Source organism: Staurois parvus, unplaced genomic scaffold (genome assembly GCF_062004578.1).
Source record: "Staurois parvus isolate SC_StPar_1 unplaced genomic scaffold, SC_StPar_1.0 ptg000315l, whole genome shotgun sequence".
NCBI lineage: Eukaryota > Metazoa > Chordata > Amphibia > Anura > Ranidae > Staurois > Staurois parvus.
In genome coordinates this window covers 2,945,930-2,966,670 of record NW_028318111.1, presented here as the reverse complement: position 1 = coordinate 2,966,670, position 20,741 = coordinate 2,945,930, and positions in this window count along the sequence as shown.

The following is a 20,741-nucleotide window of genomic DNA, read 5'->3' as shown; positions in this document are numbered from 1 at the left end:
CGCCAAGATACGCTCCTTCCTTACCCCAGACACCACTAAACTACTCGTACACTCCCTGATTATCTCACGCCTTGACTACTGCAACTCCCTCCTCACCGACCTACCCCAGTGCAAACTCTCCCCGCTTCAGACCATCCTGAACTCAGCTGCCAGACTCATCCACCTCACCAGCCGCTCCACCTCTGCCTCCCCCCTCTGCCTCTCCCTCCACTGGCTCCCCATTGCCCAACGCATTAAATTCAAACTGCTCACTCTGACCTACAAGGCCATTCACAACACTGCCCCTAACTACCTCACCGACCTGATTCCCAGGTACCACCCTACCCGTACCCTTCGCTCTTCACAGGACCTCCTTCTATCTTGCTCCCTGGTCTCCTCCTCCCACGCACGACTGCAAGACTTCTCCAGGTCCTCCCCCATCCTCTGGAACTCACTACCCCAATCCATCAGACTGTCACCTTCCCTCCTCACCTTCAGGCGCTCCCTGAAAACCCACCTCTTCAGGGAAGCCTACCCCACCCTCACCTAACAGCCGCTGCCCTTCCCTCCTCCTACCACTCCATCCCCCACAACCATTTCCTCCTGTACCTCTACCCCATCCCTCCTAGATTGTAAGCTCGAAAGAGTAGGGCCCTCTTAGCCCTTATGTGCTGTTTGATGTTACTGTACTGTTTCATGTATTGCCCCCCCCTCTATTGTACAGCGCTGAGCAAACCCTTTGGCGCTATATAAACTCGATAAATAAATAAATAAATAAATAAAACTCTCTACAGTGTAAAAACGTTTCAGAAATTTTATTCCAACAAATTCCCAATTAAAACTGCACTCACATTAAGCAAATATAAAGCCTTTTAATTTAAAAATTGGTCCCAGCCTGCAGCGCTTAGTACACGGCTTCCAACACACACAGTGACGTCTCACCTGCCTGCAACAGATGACGCGATTGCAGTCATGTGGATCAGACACGTGATAATGGCGTACGTGATGACTTCACTGCTGGATCACCTGCTAACGCGTTTCGTCACACGACTTCGCCCGAGAGTGTGATTAGCAGTGGATTAAGCTAGCTCTTATAGAGCCACACAGTCTCCCATTGGTTGGCATAGATTTACATAGCAACACCTTCTGACAATTGAACACAGGATGACCCAAACTACGCTGATTGCCTCATTTAGACACCTTATCAGAGGAGAATATGAAACTACTCATTAGTGTATAGTAGCAGCTCCAATATAATCAACTATTCTAAATACTATATTCATGATGTGCGATGATATAGGCTTTAGGATACATTGATTCTATATCAATTTTTTTTTATCTATATTTTTCTAAATGTAGGACTTGGGTTTAGTGTTGTTTAGGATAGTCCTACACTTAAAAAAAAAATCCTCTAGTCAGAGGCATGACTAGAACATTTAGGGCCCCGGTGCAAGAAACCTTGAAGGGCCTCCCTGAACTCTGGCCAGGGCTCTTGCCACCAATATCGGGGCCCTCTACTTCCATCAAAGGGGTCCTTTATTACACATATCTTCCAAATATCAAACTTGCGAATGAAGGACACTTGAGGGAGGCAGAGGCAGATATTTTGTAGGTAAAAAATGTGCATTATTTATGTCCAAAGGAGCCTGGAAAGCATTGCACCAGGGATCAGTAGATGGCTGATGCCTTGCAGGTCTGCAGTCCTGTCAGAATATCTGCTTGCCGTATGGGATGCATGGGGTGTACGGGATGTACTGGATGTAAGGGGTGTACGGGATGTAAGAGATGTACGGGATGTACGGGGTGTACAGGATGTACGGGGTGTACGGGATGTACGGGGTGTACAGGATGTACGGGGTGTACGGGTTGTAAGGGATGTAAGGGTTGTAAGGGATGTAAGGGGTGTACGGGATGTACTGGGTGTACAGGATGTATGGGGTGTACAGGATGTATGGGGTGTACGGGATGTAAGGAATGTAAGGGGTGTACGGGATTTACGGGATGTACTGGATGAAAGGGGTGTAGTTCATTGAAAACTACATACCAACAGCCGCTAAGGCTGCCAGGACTTGCAGTTCATTCATGGAAGTCTGTGAATGAATAACCCGGCCATGTGGGTGGAGCCCCACACAGCTGCGCTGTTTTCAAATTTTGCAGATATTAGGTGTGGGGGGGGGCTGGCGATGCTGCAGCTCTGGGATCATGTGACATGATTTTGATTTTTTATCTCTTCCATATCGGCACCCCAGCTGTAGTTGTCAGATCTCGGCTCGGTGGGGGAAAGCAATCCCTTCCTTTAATTACTTGCTGCTCTGGGCAATTTTTTTAATTTTTCACATATGTGTAAATATCAGTATTTTTTGCTAGAAAACTCTCATTCATTATATACTTTCTGAAAGCAGAGGCCCTGAAGAATAAAGTGGTGGCTGTGACAATTTTTTTTATGTCGCATGATATTTGTGCAGCTGTTTATTAAACACAAATTCTTAGGAAGAAATATACACTAAAATGAATATTATTTGTTTTGTATGGGTTTGATGGTCAGCCGGGTGTTCACCAGCCATTTTATTTATAGTCATTTTGAAATATCCTGTTATAGAGATATATTGGATTTTGTATATTCACCCACATTTCATTTGTTATACATCCCCTATTGGTGCGGCTTCACTGACTCGAACGGGTGAGTTTGACTGGAGGTGCCACCTGTCAGCTCCACAAGCTGAGTTAAGTTTGCTGCGGCTGTGATGCAAAGTCTCGCAGCGACCACATTTGTACAATCTCCCTATGGCTGTATGATAGATTTTAGATGGCCATGAAAACCACGGCTTAATTGCCCGTTTTTGCCACAGCCCCCTTTCGTGGCTGCCTATGTGAAAGAGGCCTTGGGCTGAAGATACTACTTACCTGGCAGTAAGCAGATAAGGAATATGACTTCTCTGGCTGTTCTTGGTCCTTCAGAATACACTGGATTAAGAGGCTGAACAAGACAGCCAGGCAGCTAACCTTTTTACAATACCCCCCCCACCCCCCCCCCTTAGTTCTCAGACTATGCAAGAAGGAGTAGGAGGATTACACCAATGGTCAAAAAGTCCAAAGTGGTATTTTAATAAAGAATAAATTCCATGAAAGCCGGTGTGTATCGGGGTGGGGGGGTCTGGATTCCCCCTTTTTATGAGGACTACAGCACAAGCAAAAAGTGCATATAAAAGTTCACATGCGCCCTCCTAACCCTCTTGTATTGAACTGTATTGTTGCTGTATTGTCTCCCTTTATATTGTAAAGTGCTGAGCAAACTGTTGGCGCCATATAAATCTTGGCGTGGGCATGTATGGCTGCCAATGGAACTGCTTCTCTTGTATTTATTGATGATGTGACTGCTGACAGAAGCAGCCGGATGAATTCTGAAGTGTTTCGGGAATATTATCTGGTCATATTCAGCCAAATACTTCACAACTCATCGGACGCTTCACAGTGCAGATGGACAATGACCCAAAGCTGACTGCAAAAGCAACCAAAGAGTTTTTGAAGGGAAAGAAGTGGAATGTTCTGCAATGGCCAAGTCAATCACCTGACCTGAATCCGATTGAGCATGCATTTCACTTGCTGAAGACAAAACTGAAGGGAAAATGCCCCAAGAACAAGCAGGAACTGAAGACAGTTGCAGTAGAGGCCTGGCAGAGCATCACCAGGGATGAAACCCAGCGTCTGGTGAGGTCTATGCGTTCCACACTTCAGGCTGTAATTGACTGCAAAGGATTTGCAACCAAGTATTAAAAAGTGAAAGTTTGATTTATGATTATTCGGTCCCATTACTTTTGGTCCCTTAACAAGTGGGAGGCACATATGCAAACTGTTGTAATTCCTACACCGTTCACCTGATTTGGATGTAAATACCCTCAAATTAAAAGCTGACAGTGTGCAGTTAAAAAAAAAAAAAACAACCGAACCGGATATCATATGTACTCTCCAGCGCCTCAGGATATGCACAGCCAAAAGGGAAGCCAAGGGTACCAGGACAGTGACAACCAAAGGAAATGCTTCAGGGGTGCAGCCCTCCTCAGACGGGGAGATCAGCCACTGGATATAGAGAAATCAGGTGGCGCACACACCTAGTGCATTATCCAAGGTTTATTGTAGGAGTGAAAAATAAAAACATACTCACAGACGAAGCATGTATCTAAAAAGCATAGAGAAATGATGATGGCCACAACGGCAGGCAAGGTGTTCTCACTGTCAGTGCGGTCAAATGGCTGACGCCAAGGGGGAGGGGTGCAGTTTATATACAGAGGAGGGGGGAGGGGTGTGGTGAATATAAAGAGGAGGGGTGAGGTGTATATACAGAGGAGGGGGAGGGGTGCGGTGTATATACAGAGGAGGGGGGAGGGGTGCGGTGTATATACAGAAGAGGGGGGAGGGGTGCGGTGTATATACAGAGGAGGAGTGCGGTGTATATACAGAGGAGGGGTGCGGTGTAACTACAGAGGAGGGGTGCGGTGTATATACAGAGGAGGGGTGCGGTGTATATACAGAGGAGGGGGAGGGGTGCAGTGTATATACAGAGGAGGGGGGAGGGCTGCAGTGTATATACAGAGGAGGGAGGAGGGGTGTGGTGTACATACAGAGGAGAGGGAAGGGTGTGGTGTATATACAGAGAAGGGGGGAGGGGTGTGGTTTATATATACAGAGGAGGGGTGAGGGGTGTGGTGTATATACAGAGAAGGGGGGAGGGGTGCGGTGTATAAACAGAGGAGGGGGGAGGAGTGAGGTATATATACAGAGGAGGGGTGTGGTGTATATACAGAGGAGGGGGACGGGTGTAGTGTATATACAGAGGAGGGAGGAGGGGTGCGGTGTATATACAGAGGAGGGGGGAGGAATGCGGTGTATATACAGAGGAGGGGGGAGGGCTGCGGTGTATATACAGAGGAGGGGGGTGTATACACGGTAGTGTCCAGGCTCAGTGATAATATATATACAGGGAGGGGGAGGGGGAGGGGGACTCACCGGGAAGTCTATGAAGGGATTGGCCGGCCAGGGGTGGCTCTCTCCTCCCGCTGGGCTCCGGCCTTCCTCCCTTCCATCTCCTCCCGCCCTCTGAATGCCTCGGCTGGTTGTCCGGACTGCCAGGAAGTTGTTGGAGGGAGGAGCCGGACTATGTTTACCTTTCGGCCCCTCCTCCTGTCTCTGATTGGTTGCAGTCATGCTCCCAGGCAGATCCGCCTTCTAGGCGGTGCCCAGATTGTGTGAAAGGAAATTATGAAGGCAGAAACATCTGTAACTATCCACCAATCAGCTTCATTCTTCCAAGTTCAAAGCTTAACTAAATCAGGCGAATAGAGAAGCTGATTGGTCGCCATGCACAGCCTCTCCTGTGTTGATAAATTCACCGCACTGTGATTGGCTGAGCAGAATAGGAGCTCAGTACATGTCCCTCCCCCAGCTTTAGTTCAGGTTCTCATCTATTCTGTGCTGGGGGGAGGGGCATAGGAGGTAATAGATCCCAATGTCTGTATAAAGAGGACCTGTCACCCGGCATCATATCACAGATCTATTTTCTGGATTCATATTTTTGTATGTGACACATATATGGGACGTTATCAATGTTTGTAAATGTTGTCAGGGTGGAGTGACTGAGAATCATTTCAGTTTTGGGTTTTCTATATTTTATCATCATCCCGACAATCCTGGTGTTAGAGGCACCGTATTGGTTTCTGGGGGGAATGGGCGGAGCTTGTATGTCCATATATGGTCATGTGACCAGGGTGGATTTGAAAGGTTTTTTAAAAAGTGGGCGGGGCTTGTATGCCCATATATGGTCATGACAGAGGAAGTGATGTCACAGTGAGCAGAGTCAGCACAGCAGTCAGTCATTTCATTTGAGCGGTGCACAGGAGAGGACGTGGTTTCAGATTTCTCTGAGATTGGAGTTCCAATCTTTGGACTGAAGAGGACGTCATCATGAACGCCTGGAAGAGATTTTATCGTATTACCAACAAGTTGGATGAAATCATGGCAGCGTGCGAGGAGGCCAGAGAGAATATCTGTCTGAGGATTCGTAGAGTCGGCCAATGGTTTCTCCATTGCTTTCAGGGATTCGCGGAATTTGGAAAAACGGCTTGGAAATGCAGTAAGTGTTTATATGGATGTTGTACGGCGTAAGAGGAGGAGATTATAGGAGGAGGGAGGAGCTTAGTGTTCGCTCCCAATGTTAGTTCCATTCAGACAGAAGAATCCTCTAATAATAGATCCCACACAGGACTTTAGTAATAATAAGAATCCTCCGAGACTAAAAACAATCATCTTGTGATAGGATTATCTTTAGTATTAGTAAGAATCCTCCATGCCAGGACCGAGGATTGCCATCCTGTGCGGGTCGCAGGATTGGTGCAAACCAGAGGGACAGACAGGAGGGAAGAAGGAAGAATCACTACTGGAGGCAGGATCCCCCAGGAGCAAAACAAAGCCAGGACTTCGGGTTAGTGTTAGGAGGAATATTCCTTGCCTTAAAAACAGGAATCCTCTAGTAACAGAACCCACATAGGACTTTAGAATGAATAGGAATCCTTCTGGATTCAAAGAAAAGATTTCAAGAAGAACACAGCTGCAAGATATCTCGCTATGGGACCTATTACCTGCATGGGGGCTGTATGTGCAGGATGCTGGGAGGAGGTTGGAGAGCTCCAGGGGAAGGTGGAGTAGGCTCTGGCAGAGGCTACATGCCAGGACCGAGGACTGCCATCCCTGTACGGGGCACAGGATCGGTACAAACCAGAGGGACAGACAGGAGGGAAGAGGGAAGAATCACTACTGGAGGCAGGATCCCCCAGGAGCAAAACAAAGCCAGGACTTAGCATTTATATTGTTAGTCACTTGCCTACCGGGCACTTTTACCCCCTTCCTGTCCAGGACAGTTTTCACCTTTCAGTGCTGATGCACTTTGAATGCATATGGCGCTGCACTTTGAATGAAGATCTAATTTCTTGAGGACCAAAAACACCAGAACAGTTTAAATACCCCCAAAATGACCGCTTTTCAGAAAGAAGACAGTCTGAGGTATTTAGTAAGAGGCATGGCGAGTTTTCTGAAGTTTTTTGTAATAATTCACCAGTGCAGTACAGTGTCATCATATGACTGGCTAGGTGGTGATCAGGGACACTGACTGGTGACAGTTTTTTTTTTTAGAATAGTTTAAAAAATTTTAATTAAATGGCGGCCCAATTCTTGGGGGGTGTCATATGACGTCCTCCCAGGATAATAGGGTTCTCACTCAGCCGTCATTGTACAACAGGGTTCCCGCTCGGCCATCACTGTACAATAGGGATCCCGCTCGGCCATCATTGTACAATAGGGATCCTGCTCGGTCGTCATTGTACAACAGGGATCCCGCTCGGCCATCATTGTACAATAGGGATCCCGCTCGGCCATCACTGTACAATAGGGATCCCGCTCGGCCGTCATTGTACAATAGGGATCCCGCTCGGCCGTCATTGTACAATAGGGATCCCGCTCGGCCATCACTGTACAATAGGGATCCTGCTCGGCCGTCATTGTACAATAGGGATTCCGCTCGGCCATCACTGTACAATAGGGATCCCGCTCGGCCGTCATTGTACAATAGGGATCCTGCTCGGCCGTCATTGTACAATAGGGATCTCACTCGGCCATCATTGTACAATAGGGATTCCGCTCGGCTGTCACTGTACAATAAGGTTGCCGCACAGCCGTCATTCTACAATAGGGATCAAGCTCGGCCATCATTGTACAATAGGGATCCCGCTCGGCCGTCACTGTACAATAGGGATCCCGCAAGGCCGTCATTTAACAACAGGGTTCCTGCACGGCCCTCATTGTACAACAGGGATCCCGCTGGGACGTCATTGTACAATAGGGATCCCGCTCTTCCGACATTGTACAATAGGGATCAAGCTCGGCCATCATTGTACAATAGGGATCCCGCTCGGCCGTCACTATACAATAGGGATCCCGCACGGCCGTCATTGTACAACAGGGTTCCCGCACGGCCCTCATTGTACAACAGGGATCCCACTCGGACGTCATTTTACAATAGGGATCCCGCACGGCCGTCACTGTACAATAGGGATCCCGCTCTTCCGACATTGTACAATAGGGTTCCCGCACGTACGTCACTGTACAATAGGGATCCCGTACGGCCGTCATTGTATAATAGGGTTCCCGCTTAGCTGTCATTATACAATAGGGATCCCGCTCGGCCGTCATTGTACAATAGGGATCCTGCTCGGCCGTCATTGTAAAATAGGGAATTCACTCGGCTGTCATTGTACAATAGGGTTCCCGCACGGCCGTCATTCTACAATAGGGATCCCGTACGGCCGTCATTGTATAATAGGGTTCCCGCTTAGCTGTCATTGTACAATAGGGATCCCGCTCGGCCGTCATTGTACAATAGGGATCCCGCTCGGCCGTCATTGTACAATAGAGTTCCCGCACGTACGTCACTGTACAATAGGGATCCCACTCGGCCGTCACTGTACAATAGGGAACCCGCACGTCCGTCATTGTACAACAGGGTTCTTGCACGGCCGTCATTGTACAATAGGGATCCCGCTCTTCCGACATTGTACAATATGGATCCCGCTCGGCCATCCTTGTACAATAGGGATCCCGCTCGGCCGTCATTGTACAATAGGGATCCTGCTCGGCCGTCATTGTAAAATAGGGATCTCACTCGGCCGTCATTGTATAATAGGGATTCCGCTCGGCTGTCACTATACAATAGGGTTACCGCACGGCCGTCATTCTACAATAGGGATCAAGCTCGGCCGTCATTGTACAATAGGGATCCCGCTCTTCCGACATTGTACAATAGGGATCCCGTACGGCCGTCATTGTATAATAGGGATTCCGCTCGGCTGTCACTGTACAATAGGGATCCCGCTCAGACGTCATTGTACAATAGGGTTCCCACACGTAGGTCACAGTACAATAGGGATCCTGTACGGCCATCATTGTATAATAGGGTTCCCGCTTAGCTGTCATTGTACAATAGGGATCCCGCTCTTCCGACATTGTACAATAGGGATCCCGTACGGCCGTCATTGTATAATAGAGTTCCCGCTTAGCTGTCATTGTACAATAGGGATCCCGCTCGGCCGACATTGTACAATAGAGTTCCCGCACGTATGTCACTGTACAATAGGGATACCGCTCGGCCATCACTGTACAATAGGGATCAAGCTCGGCCGTCATTGTACAACAGGGTTCCTGCAGGGCCGTCATTGTACAATAGGGATTCCGCTCGGCTGTCATTCTACAATAGGGATCAAGCTCGGCCATCATTGTACAATAGGGATCCCGCTCGGCCGTCACTGTACAATAGGGTTCCCGAACGTACGTCACAGTACAATAGGGATCCCGTACGGCCGTCATTGAATAATAGGGTTCCGGCTTAGCTGTCATTATACAATAGGGATCCCGCTCGGCCGTCATTGTACAACAGGGTTCCTGCACGGCCCTCATTGTACAACAGGGATCCCGCTCTTCCGACATTGTACAATAGGGTTCCCGCACGTACGTCACTGTACAATAGGGATCCCATACGGCCGTCATTGTATAATAGGATTCCCGCTTAGCTGTCTTTATACAATAGGGATCCCGCTCGGCCGTCATTGTACAATAGGGATCCCGCTCGGCCGTCATTGTACAATAGGGATCCCGCTCGGCCGTCATTGTACAATAGGGATCCCGCTTGGCCGTCATTGTACAACAGGGTTCCTGCACGCCCGTCATTGTACAATAGGGATCCCGCTCTTCCGACATTGTACAATAGGGATCCCGCTCGGCCATCCTTGTACAATAGGGATCCTGCTCGGCCGTCATTGTACAATAGGGATCCTGCTTGGCCGTCATTGTACAATAGGGATCTCACTCGGCCGTCATTGTACAATAGGGTTCCTGCACGGCCATCATTCTACAATAGGGATCAAGCTCGGCCGTCATTGTAAAATAGGGATCACGCTCGGCCGTCATTGTACAATAGGGATCCCGCTCGGCGATCATTGTACAATAGGGTTCCCGCACGGCCCTCATTCTACAATAGGGTTCCAGCTTGACTGTCATTGTACAATAGGTGTAACGGAACCAATCCAATGCTTTCTTGGGTACTTTACGTTGCTTGACTACCACTACCCTGTCTGAACACCACAGCAATGGTTGTCATTCTACAATAGGGATCCCGCTCGGCCGTCATTCTACAATAGGGTTCCCTCTCGGCCGTCATTCTACAAAAGGGTTCCTGCAGGACCGTCATTGTACAATAGGGTTCCTGCACGGCCATCATTCTACAATAGGGATCCTACTGTGCCGTTATTGTACAATAGGGTTCCCGCACGGCCCTCATTCTACAATAGGTGTAACAGAACCGATCCCAGGCTTTCTTGGGTACTTTACTTTGCTTGACTACCACTACCCTGTCTGAATACCACAGCAATGGTTGTCATTTTACAACAGGGTTCCCACTCGGCCGTAATTGTACAATAGGGATCCCACTCTGCCGTCATTGTACAATAGGGATCCCGTATGGCCGTCCTTGTACAATAGGGTTCCCGCTCAGCCGTCATTGTACAATAGTGATCCCGCATTACCATCATTATACAACAGGTTTCCCGCACGGCCGTCATTGTACAACAGGGTTCCCGCATGGCCGTCACTGTACAACAGGGTTCCCGCACGGCCGTCATTGTACAACAGGGTTCCCGCTCGGCCATCATTGAACAACAGGGTGCCCGCTCGGCCGTTATTGAACAACAGGGTTCCCGCTCGGCCGTCATACTACAACAGGGTTCCCTCTCGGCCGTCATTCTACAATAGGGTTCCCCTTCGGCTGTCATTATACAATAGGGTTCCCGCTCGGCTGTCATTGCACAATAGGCCAGGCGGGAAGGAATTAGGAATACCCCAATTTAAAAACAAATGTAGGACTTATGTATAAATATGTGGCAAAGAGACCACAATAACAGCGCTCTTAAATTACAACTAAAATAAATAAATAAATGAAATAAATAAATGTCTAGAAAACCCAGAACCACAAAATAAAATGAAAATTTGTGACACAAAAATTATATAAAAAATGATATAGTGAAAATCAAATAACTGATCCTAAAGCGCTGAGCAAACTCTTGGCGCTCTATAAATCCTGTATAATAATAATAACAAAGTCCATCAAATAAAGTCCATATACTGTACATATCATATGATCTTCCTTCAATGAAGATATGGAATCTTTCTTTCACACATAATCAATCTTCCACCAATGTGAATGATCCAGTGCTCAACACCCCATCAAAGTGCAAACTCAGCAGATACGGGTGATAAACCAGCATATCTTATATATCAATGGATGGGAGATAAATCAGCAGAATATCGTTAGTAATCATTCATCAGATGTTCTCAGTAATCTCCATCATATTGAGCATGAGCCACATGTGAAGAAATAGAAAACATAGATTATAGATAAAAATAGATATAATAAATAGAACATACCTGTTCCAAGATGGCGACGGAGCAACATGCCATCAGAGGGCTCCGTCGCCCCACTGCCTAATCCGCTGCCATCCGGGCGGCAACGGACACTACGAGGGCCCCGACACAGCTGCGGCCCCTAGTGAAGCATCCGGGAGGGGTCCTGAGCAGTTTTGGCCCCCTCCGAAATCGCGGCCTACTAAAACCGGCGACGCCGCGGCCTCGATTTATTCGCGGGCCGACTTGTGGCACCGCCGCCGAATCGCAGCGCCGCCGTTCCGTCCCTCGGCTCCTGCCCTCTGACACACAGTGGGGTGGTCCTCCCCAGGCGGCCCCTGACCCTCTCCACCGTCTCCAGGGCCACAGCAGCCTGACGCAAGGTGACAGCAACCACCCCACCAAAGATCTGCCTAGCAAGGACCACCAAGCTGACAGCAGCCCAGGACCACCCCAGGATACCTGCACGGCAGCACCACCAGAACGGGTATGCTGCCACCACCGATCCCCACAGACTTGCCAGCCTCCGCAGGGCCCTCCTCACTAGCCCTGTGTCCATCCCTGACCACCAGGAACCAGCTCAGGCCCACTGATCGCTGCTCCGCTGCCCAGCCCTTACATCGGTTCTGGGCCCACCCCTGGACACCCTGCACCAAGCTACCGGGCACCCAGCTAACACCCCTGGACACCCAGCACCCAGCTACCACCCCTGGACACCCAGCACCCAGGCTCCCAGCTACCACCCCTGGACACCCAGCACCCAGCTACCAGGCTCCCAGCTACCACCCCTGGACACCCAGCACCCAGCTACCGGGCACCCAGCTACCACCTCTGGACACCCAACACCCGGACCACCCAGCGAATCTCCAGTCACCGAGCCGCCAGCATCACCAGACGCCGTGCCTACCAACGCCCCCAGACATCACACCCTACGTCCCCTCCACTCGCCGATCCACCGGACCCACTGAAGACCCCTCGGACGCCAGCATACTGCACCCACAGATTGCAGCCAACCAGCTGCTGGACTTTACTCCCACTCTCCCCCTACAGAAGGACTCTAGTGGACTCCTCCACGGTGATACAGACTCTCCACATCACCTCGCCCTGACCCGTATCCCTTCACCTCCCCTGACCCGAACAGCACTGCACTCACCCCAGCATGCCACCTGCACTTCTCCTCCTCGTTTTCCTCTCCTCCATCCCAAAAATCGCCTCCGTCTACCCGCCCACCCCCCCAAAACAGCTCTACATTGCCCCTTCACTTCTGCCCTCTCCCCACTACGGCACTCACCACCTCCTCCTGGTACTCCACTCCCCGGTTGACCCACGTGCCACCACTACCAGACCCACACGCTCCTGCACCTCCCATTCCCATGCCACCCTCCTCACCCTTCTCCTATCCGCTGGGGACATCTCCCCAAACCCTGGCCCCTCACCACCTCTCCCCCCCTCTAGGAACCTCCCCTCCAGCGACCCCCTGCTCCCCCCAGCCGCCGCAACCCCCTCAACCTCATACCTGTGCACCTCCTCCCCGCATCCATCCCCCCTCTCTCGGTTGCACTTCTGAACGCTCGTTCGGTTTGCAACAAACTAACTGCCATCCATGACCTCTTTATCTCCCGCTCCCTCAACCTCCTAGCCATCACCGAAACCTGGGTACAGGCCACTGACACTACCTCCCCTGCGGCACTCTCCCATGGAGGTCTCATCTGGTCCCATTCACCAAGACTGGGCGGTCACAAAGGTGGTGGTGTCGGCCTGCTCCTATCACCACTGAGCACCTTCCAGGTCCTCCCTAACCCCCCCTCCCTAACCTTCTCCTCCTTCGAGGCTCACTGCATCCGGCTCTTCTCACCCACCCCCCTAAGGATCGCAGTGATCTACAGGCCCCCCGGATCCATAGCCCGCTTCCTGGATGACTTCGCCACCTGGCTTCCCTTCTTCCTCTCCTCTGAGCTACCGACCATCATCCTCGGGGACTTCAACATCCCCATCAACGACAACACCCCAGCTACCTCCCAACTCCTCCACCTAACCTCCTCCTTCGCGCTCACACAATACACTCAATCCTCCACCCACATCAATGGGAACACCCTGGACCTCGTCTTCTCCCACCTCTGTATCCTTAACCACTTCACTAACACCCCCTTCCCTCTCTCCGACCACCACCTCCTCACGTTCTCCATCTCCCCTTCCCCTAACTCCCCCCCCCCCAGTGCGCCAAACCATCACCAGCCGCAACCTTCGCAACCTGCACCCGGCCCCCCTCCACTCGGCTGCCGACCGCTTACACGACAGCATCCTTTCACTGTCATGTCCTGACCTAGCCACCACCGCGTACAACGACTCAATATCAGCTACCCTAGACTCTCTGGCACCCCTAACCACACGCAACATCAAACCCAGACCGCTCCAACCATGGCAGAACGACCATACTAAATGCCTCAAATGTCGCAGTCGTGCGCTGGAGAGACTATGGCGCAAAACCAGGTCCCCTCATGCATTCTCCCTCTACAAATCTGCCTTCCTCACCTACACCTCCTCCCTCCACGCCGCCAAGCAGGCCTACTTCGTTGACCTGATCAACACCCTCTCCACCTACCCTCGCCGACTCTTCTCCACCTTCAACTCCCTGCTCTCTCCCCCCCCCACCTCCACACAGTACCCCACTTACCGCCCACGAGATTGCCACTCATCTCCACAACAAGATTGACGCAATCCGCAAGGACATAGTCAACTTGCAATCTACCTCCCCATCTAGCCTCCCCCCTTCCATCACCCCCTCATCTCTCCCCTCCTATCCCCTCTCAACTCCTCCAGTCACCCCCCTCTTCCCTCATCCGCTCCCTTACCCACATCTTCAATCTCTCCCTCTCTACTGGCGTCTTCCCCTCCCCCCTAAAACATGCGCACATCACCCCATACTCAAAAAGCCCTCCCTGGACCCCACTGACCTCAACAACCTCAGACCAATTTCCCTGCTGCCACTCACGTCCAAGCTCCTTGAGCGCTTGGTCTACGATCGCCTAAGCGCCCACCTAACTGACAGCAACCTCCTTGACCCACTACAGTCCGGCTTCTGTCCCCTACACTCCACCGAAACTGCCCTCCTCAAAATCACCAACGATCTACTATCCGCCAAAGCCAAAGGCGACTACTCTGTCCTCCTTCTCCTAGACCTCTCCGCGGCCTTTGACACAGTCGACCACCCCCTCCTCCTTAATAAACTACTCTCCCTTGGCATCAGAGACACCGCTCTCTCCTGGTTCTCATCCTATCTATCCCAACGCTCCTTCAGCGTTTCCTACAACGGTGCCATCTCCTCTTCCCTCCCCCTCTCTGTTGGGGTCCCCCAGGGCTCTGTCCTTGGACCCCTTCTCTTCTCCATCTACACCTCCTCCCTTGGCAAACTCATACACTCCCACGGCTTCAACTACCACCTCTACGCTGATGATACTCAAATCTACCTATCCACCCCTCACCTCACCCCCACATTCTCCGCCCGCATCACTCACCTCCTAAACGACATCTCTGACTGGATGTCGCTCCATTTCCTCAAGCTCAACCTCTCCAAAACCGAGCTTCTCGTCTTTCCCCCTTCCCGCGCCCCCCCCCCCCATCATTTCCATCACTACCAACAACACCACCATCAATCCTGCCCAGCAAGCCAAGGTCCTTGGCCTCATTCTGGACTCAAACCTTTCCTTTCAACCTCATGTCAAATCACTTACAAATGCATGCAGGCTCCACCTCCGGAACATCGCCAAGATACGCTCCTTCCTTACCCCAGACACCACTAAACTACTCGTACACTCCCTGATTATCTCACGCCTTGACTACTGCAACTCCCTCCTCACCGACCTACCCCAGTGCAAACTCTCCCCGCTTCAGACCATCCTGAACTCAGCTGCCAGACTCATCCACCTCACCAGCCGCTCCACCTCTGCCTCCCCCCTCTGCCTCTCCCTCCACTGGCTCCCCATTGCCCAACGCATTAAATTCAAACTGCTCACTCTGACCTACAAGGCCATTCACAACACTGCCCCTAACTACCTCACCAACCTGATTCCCAGGTACCACCCTACCCGTACCCTTCGCTCTTCACAGGACCTCCTATCTTGCTCCCTGGTCTCCTCCTCCCACGCACGACTGCAAGACTTCTCCAGGTCCTCTCCCATCCTCTGGAACTCACTACCCCAATCCATCAGACTGTCACCTTCCCTCCTCACCTTCAGGCGCTCCCTGAAAACCCACCTCTTCAGGGAAGCCTACCCCACCCTCACCTAACAGCGGCTGCCCTTCCCTCCTCCTACCACTCCATCCCCCACAGCCATTTCCTCCTGTACCTCTACCCCCTCCCTCCTAGATTGTAAGCTCGAAAGAGTAGGGCCCTCTTACCCCTTGTGTGCTGTTTGATGTTACTGTACTGTTTCATGTATTGTCCCCCCCTCTATTGTACAGCGCTGAGCAAACCCTTTAGCGCTATATAAACTCGATAAATAAATAAAACTCTCTATAGTGTAAAAACGTTTCAGAAATTTTATTCCAACAAATTCCCAATTAAAACTGCACTCACATTAAGCAAATATAAAGCCTTTTAATTTAAAAATCGGTCCCAGCCTGCAGCGCTTAGTACACGGCTTCCAACACACACAGTGACGTCTCACCTGCCTGCAACAGATGACGCGATTGCAGTCATGTGGATCAGACACGTGATAATGGCGTACGTGATGACTTCACTGCTGGATCACCTCCTAACGCGTTTCGTCACACGACTTCGCCCGAGGGTGTGATTAGCAGTGGATTAAGCTAGCTCTTATAGAGCCACACAGTCTCCCATTGGTTGGCATAGATTTACATAGCAACACCTTCTGACAATTGAACACAGGATGACCCAAACTACGCTGATTGCCTCATTTAGACACCTTATCAGAGGAGAATATGAAACTACTCATTAGTGTATAGTAGCAGCTCCAATATAATCAACTATTCTAAATACTATATTCATGATGTGCGATGATATAGGCTTTAGGATACATTGATTCTATATCAATTTTTTTTTTATCTATATTTTTCTAAATGTAGGACTTGGGTTTAGTGTTGTTTAGGATAGTCCTACACTTAAAAAAAAAATCCTCTAGTCAGAGGCATGACTAGAACATTTAGGGCCCCGGTGCAAGAAACCTTGAAGGGCCTCCCTGAACTCTGGCCAGGGCTCTTGCCACCAATACCGGGGCCCTTTACTTCCATCAAAGGGGTCCTTTATTACACATATCTTCCAAATATCAAACTTGCGAATGAAGGACACTTGAGGGAGGCAGAGGCAGATATTTTGTAGGTAAAAAATGTGCATTTATGTCCAAAGGAGCCTGGAAAGCATTGCACCAGGGATCAGTAGAAGGCTGATGCCTTGCAGGTCTGCAGTCCTGTCAGAATATCTGCTTGCCGTACGGGATGCACGGGGTGTACGGGATGTACTGGATGTAAGGGGTGTACGGGATGTAAGGGGTGTACGGGATGTACAGGATGTATGGGGTGTACGGGATGTACTGGGTGTACAGAATGTATGGGGTGTACGGGTTGTAAGGGATGTAAGGGGTGTACGGGATGTACAGGATGTATGGGGTGTACGGGATGTAAGGGGTGTACAGGATGTATGGGATGTACAGGATGTATGGGGTGTACGGGATGTACTGGGTGTACAGAATGTATGGGGTGTACGGGTTGTAAGGGATGTAAGGGGTGTACGGGATTTATGGGATGTACTGGATGAAAGGGGTGTAGTTCATTGAAAACTACATACCAACAGCCGCTAAGGCTGCCAGGACTTGCAGTTCATTCATGGAAGTCTGTGAATGAATGACCCGGCCATGTGGGTGGAGCCCCACACAGCTGCGCTGTTTTCAAATTTTGCAGATATTAGGTGTGGGGGGGGGGGCTGGCGATGCTGAAGCTCTGGGATCATGTGACATGATTTTGATTTTTTATCTCTTCCATATCGGCACCCCAGCTGTAGTTGTCAGATCTCGGCTCGGTGGGGGAAAGCAATCCCTTCCTTTAATTACTTGCTGCTCTGGGCAATTTTTTAAATTTTTCACATATGTGTAAATATTAGTATTTTTTGCTAGAAAACTCTCATTCATTATATACTTTCTGAAAGCAGAGGCCCTGGAGAAAAAAAGTGGTGGCTGTGACAATTTTTTTATGTCACATGATATTTGTGCAGCTTTTCATTTAACACAAATTTTCAGGAAAAAATATACACTAAAATGAATATTACTTGTTTTGTATGGGTTTTGTATGGGTTTGATGGCATCACCATACTAGAACAGGGTCAGCAAGTGTAATTGGTGTCAGTGGGAGGAATAGTGCCCCATCATTGGTGTCACTGATACCAATGATGGAGCACTATTCCTCCCACTGACACCAATGTTGGGGCACTAGTCCTCCCACTGACACCAACAATGGGGCACTATTCCTCCCACTGATACCAACGATGGGGCACTATTCCTCCCCCCACTGACACCAACGATGGGGCACTATTCCTCCCCCCACTGACACCAACAATGGGGCACTATTCCTCCCCCCACTGACACCAACGATGGGGCACTATTCCACCCCAACACTGACACCAATCATGGGGCACTATTCCACCCCCCCACTGACACCAATGATGGGACACCATTCCTCCCACTGACACCAATGTTGGGACACCATTCCTCCCACTGACACCAATGATGGGGCACTATTCCTCCCACTGACACCAATGTTGGGACACTATTCCCCCCACTGATACTAATGATGGGGCACTATTTCTGCCACTAATACCAATGATGGGGCACTAGTCCTCCCACTGACACCGATGATGGGGCACTATTCCTCCCACTGACACCAATGATGGGACACCATTCCTCCCACTGACACCGATGATGGGGCACTATTCCTCCCACTGACACCAATGATGGGGTACTATTTCTGCCACTAATACCAATGATGGGGCACTATTCCTCCCACTGATACTAATGATGGAGCACTATTTCTGCCACTAATACCAATGATGGGGCACTAGTCCTCCCACTGACACCGATGATGGGGCACTATTCCTCCCACTGGTGTGCATTGGAAGAGGGGTAGTCTTATACGGCAAGTATAGCCCAAACACTACATTTTAGCAGGAAAAGTAGGGGGTCGTCTTATACGCCGGCAAATACTGTATATTGGAATTTGTAAATTCACCCACATTTAATTTTTTATACATCCCCTATTGGTGCGGCTTCACTGACTCGAATGGGTGAGTTTGACTGGAGGTGCCACCTGTCAGCTCCACAAGCCGAGTTAAGTTTGCTGCGGCTGTGATGCAAAGTCTCGCAGCGACCACATTTGTACAATCTCCCTATGGCTGTATGATAGATTTTAGATGGCCATGAAAACCACGGCTTAATTGCCCGTTTTTGCCACAGCCCCCTGTGACCAGAGACTGCAGACAGTGCAGGGAATGACCAGAGACTGCAGACAGTGCAGGGAATGACCAGAGACTGCAGACAGTGCAGGGAATGACCAGAGACTGCTGACCTTTGGGGAGGGAGGCTGAGCGGGTACCTGAATTTAACAGGTACCCGCTCCCACTTCCGCGGAGTTGTCCTTCCCTCTTCTTCCCGGGCCGGCTTCTGTGACAGCCGGGTGCCCACTGCGCATGTGCGAGAAGCGCTGCGCTTTGTGAATGGCCCGGCGCCTTCTGACTCCGGATCATTCACAAAGCGCAGCACATGCGCAGTGGGCACCCGGCTGTCACAGAAGCCAGCGCGGGAAGACTATGCAGCGCTGGAGCGAGGAACAGGTAAGGCCCTGCAGGAGACAACAGCTGAGCGGCTGGCCCGGTATTCTGACATGGTGGCCGCAAAAATACCGGACTGGATGCTTTATATTCGCTCCATAAGACGCACTGACATTTTCCCCCCTTTTTTGGGGGGAAAAAAGTGCGTCTTATGGAGCGAAAAATACGGTATGTGTAAATATCAGTATTTTTTTCTAGAAAACTCTCATTCATTATATACTTTCTGAAAGCAGAGGCCCTGGAGAATAAAGTGGTGGCTGTGACAATTTTTTTTATGTCGCATGATATTTGTGCAGCTGTTTATTAAACACAAATTGTTAGGAAGAAATATACACTAAAAAGAATATTACTTGTTTTGTATGGGTTTGATGGTCAGCCGGGTGTTCACCAGCCATTTTATTTATGGTCATTTTGAAATATCCTGTTATAGAGATATATTGGATTTTGTATATTCACCCACATTTCATTTTTTATACATCCCCTATTGGTGCGGCTTCACTGACTCGAACGGGTGAGTTTGACTGGAGGTGCCACCTGTCAGCTCCACAAGCCGAGTTAAGTTTGCTGCGGCTGTGATGCAAAGTCTCGCAGCGACCACATTTGTACAATCTCCCTATGGCTGTATGATAGATTTTAGATGGCCATGAAAACCACGGCTTAATTGCCTGTTTTTGCCACAGCCCCCTTTCGTGGCTGCCTATGTGAAAGAGGCCTTGGGCTGAAGATACTACTTACCTGGCAGTAAGCAGATAAGGAATATGACTTCTCTGGCTGTTCTTGGCCCTTCAGAATACACTGGATTAAGAGGCTGAACAAGACAGCCAGGCAGCTAACCTTTTTACAATAACACCCCCCCCCCCTTAGTTCTCAGACTATGCAAGAAGAAGTAGGAGGATTACACCAATGGTCAGAAAGTCCAAAGTGGTATATTAACCACTTCCCGTCCGGCCGCTGTTTATAAACGGCAGGACGGGACACCTCCAGGAGCGGGTTGCCGTTTCTAAACGGCACCTTGTATCTGAGGCTCGTGCGCGACTCCTAGAGCGCGCACCCGCGAGCCCGATGATCGCCGAGTCCGACGGACACGGTGGATTACGTGACATGGTATGGGACCAATTAAATCGGTCCCATACCATGTGATCAGCTGTGTCCAATAAGGACACAGCTTAAGTGTAAACAAAAGCCGCATGGTGCGGCTTCCGCCTCCTTCTCCTCACACGGAGTTGTCTGTGAGAGGAGAAACAGCGAACAATAGGTAGTAGCTAACTGCCCTCCAGCTCAGTGACACCTGATCGCCCCTAAAGTGTCCCTGATCGCCCCTAAAGTGTCCCTGATCGCCCCAATAAGTGGCCCTGATTGCCCCCACAAGTGTCCCTGATCGCCCACAAGTGTCCCTGATCGCCCACAAGTGGCCCTGATCGCCCACAAGTGG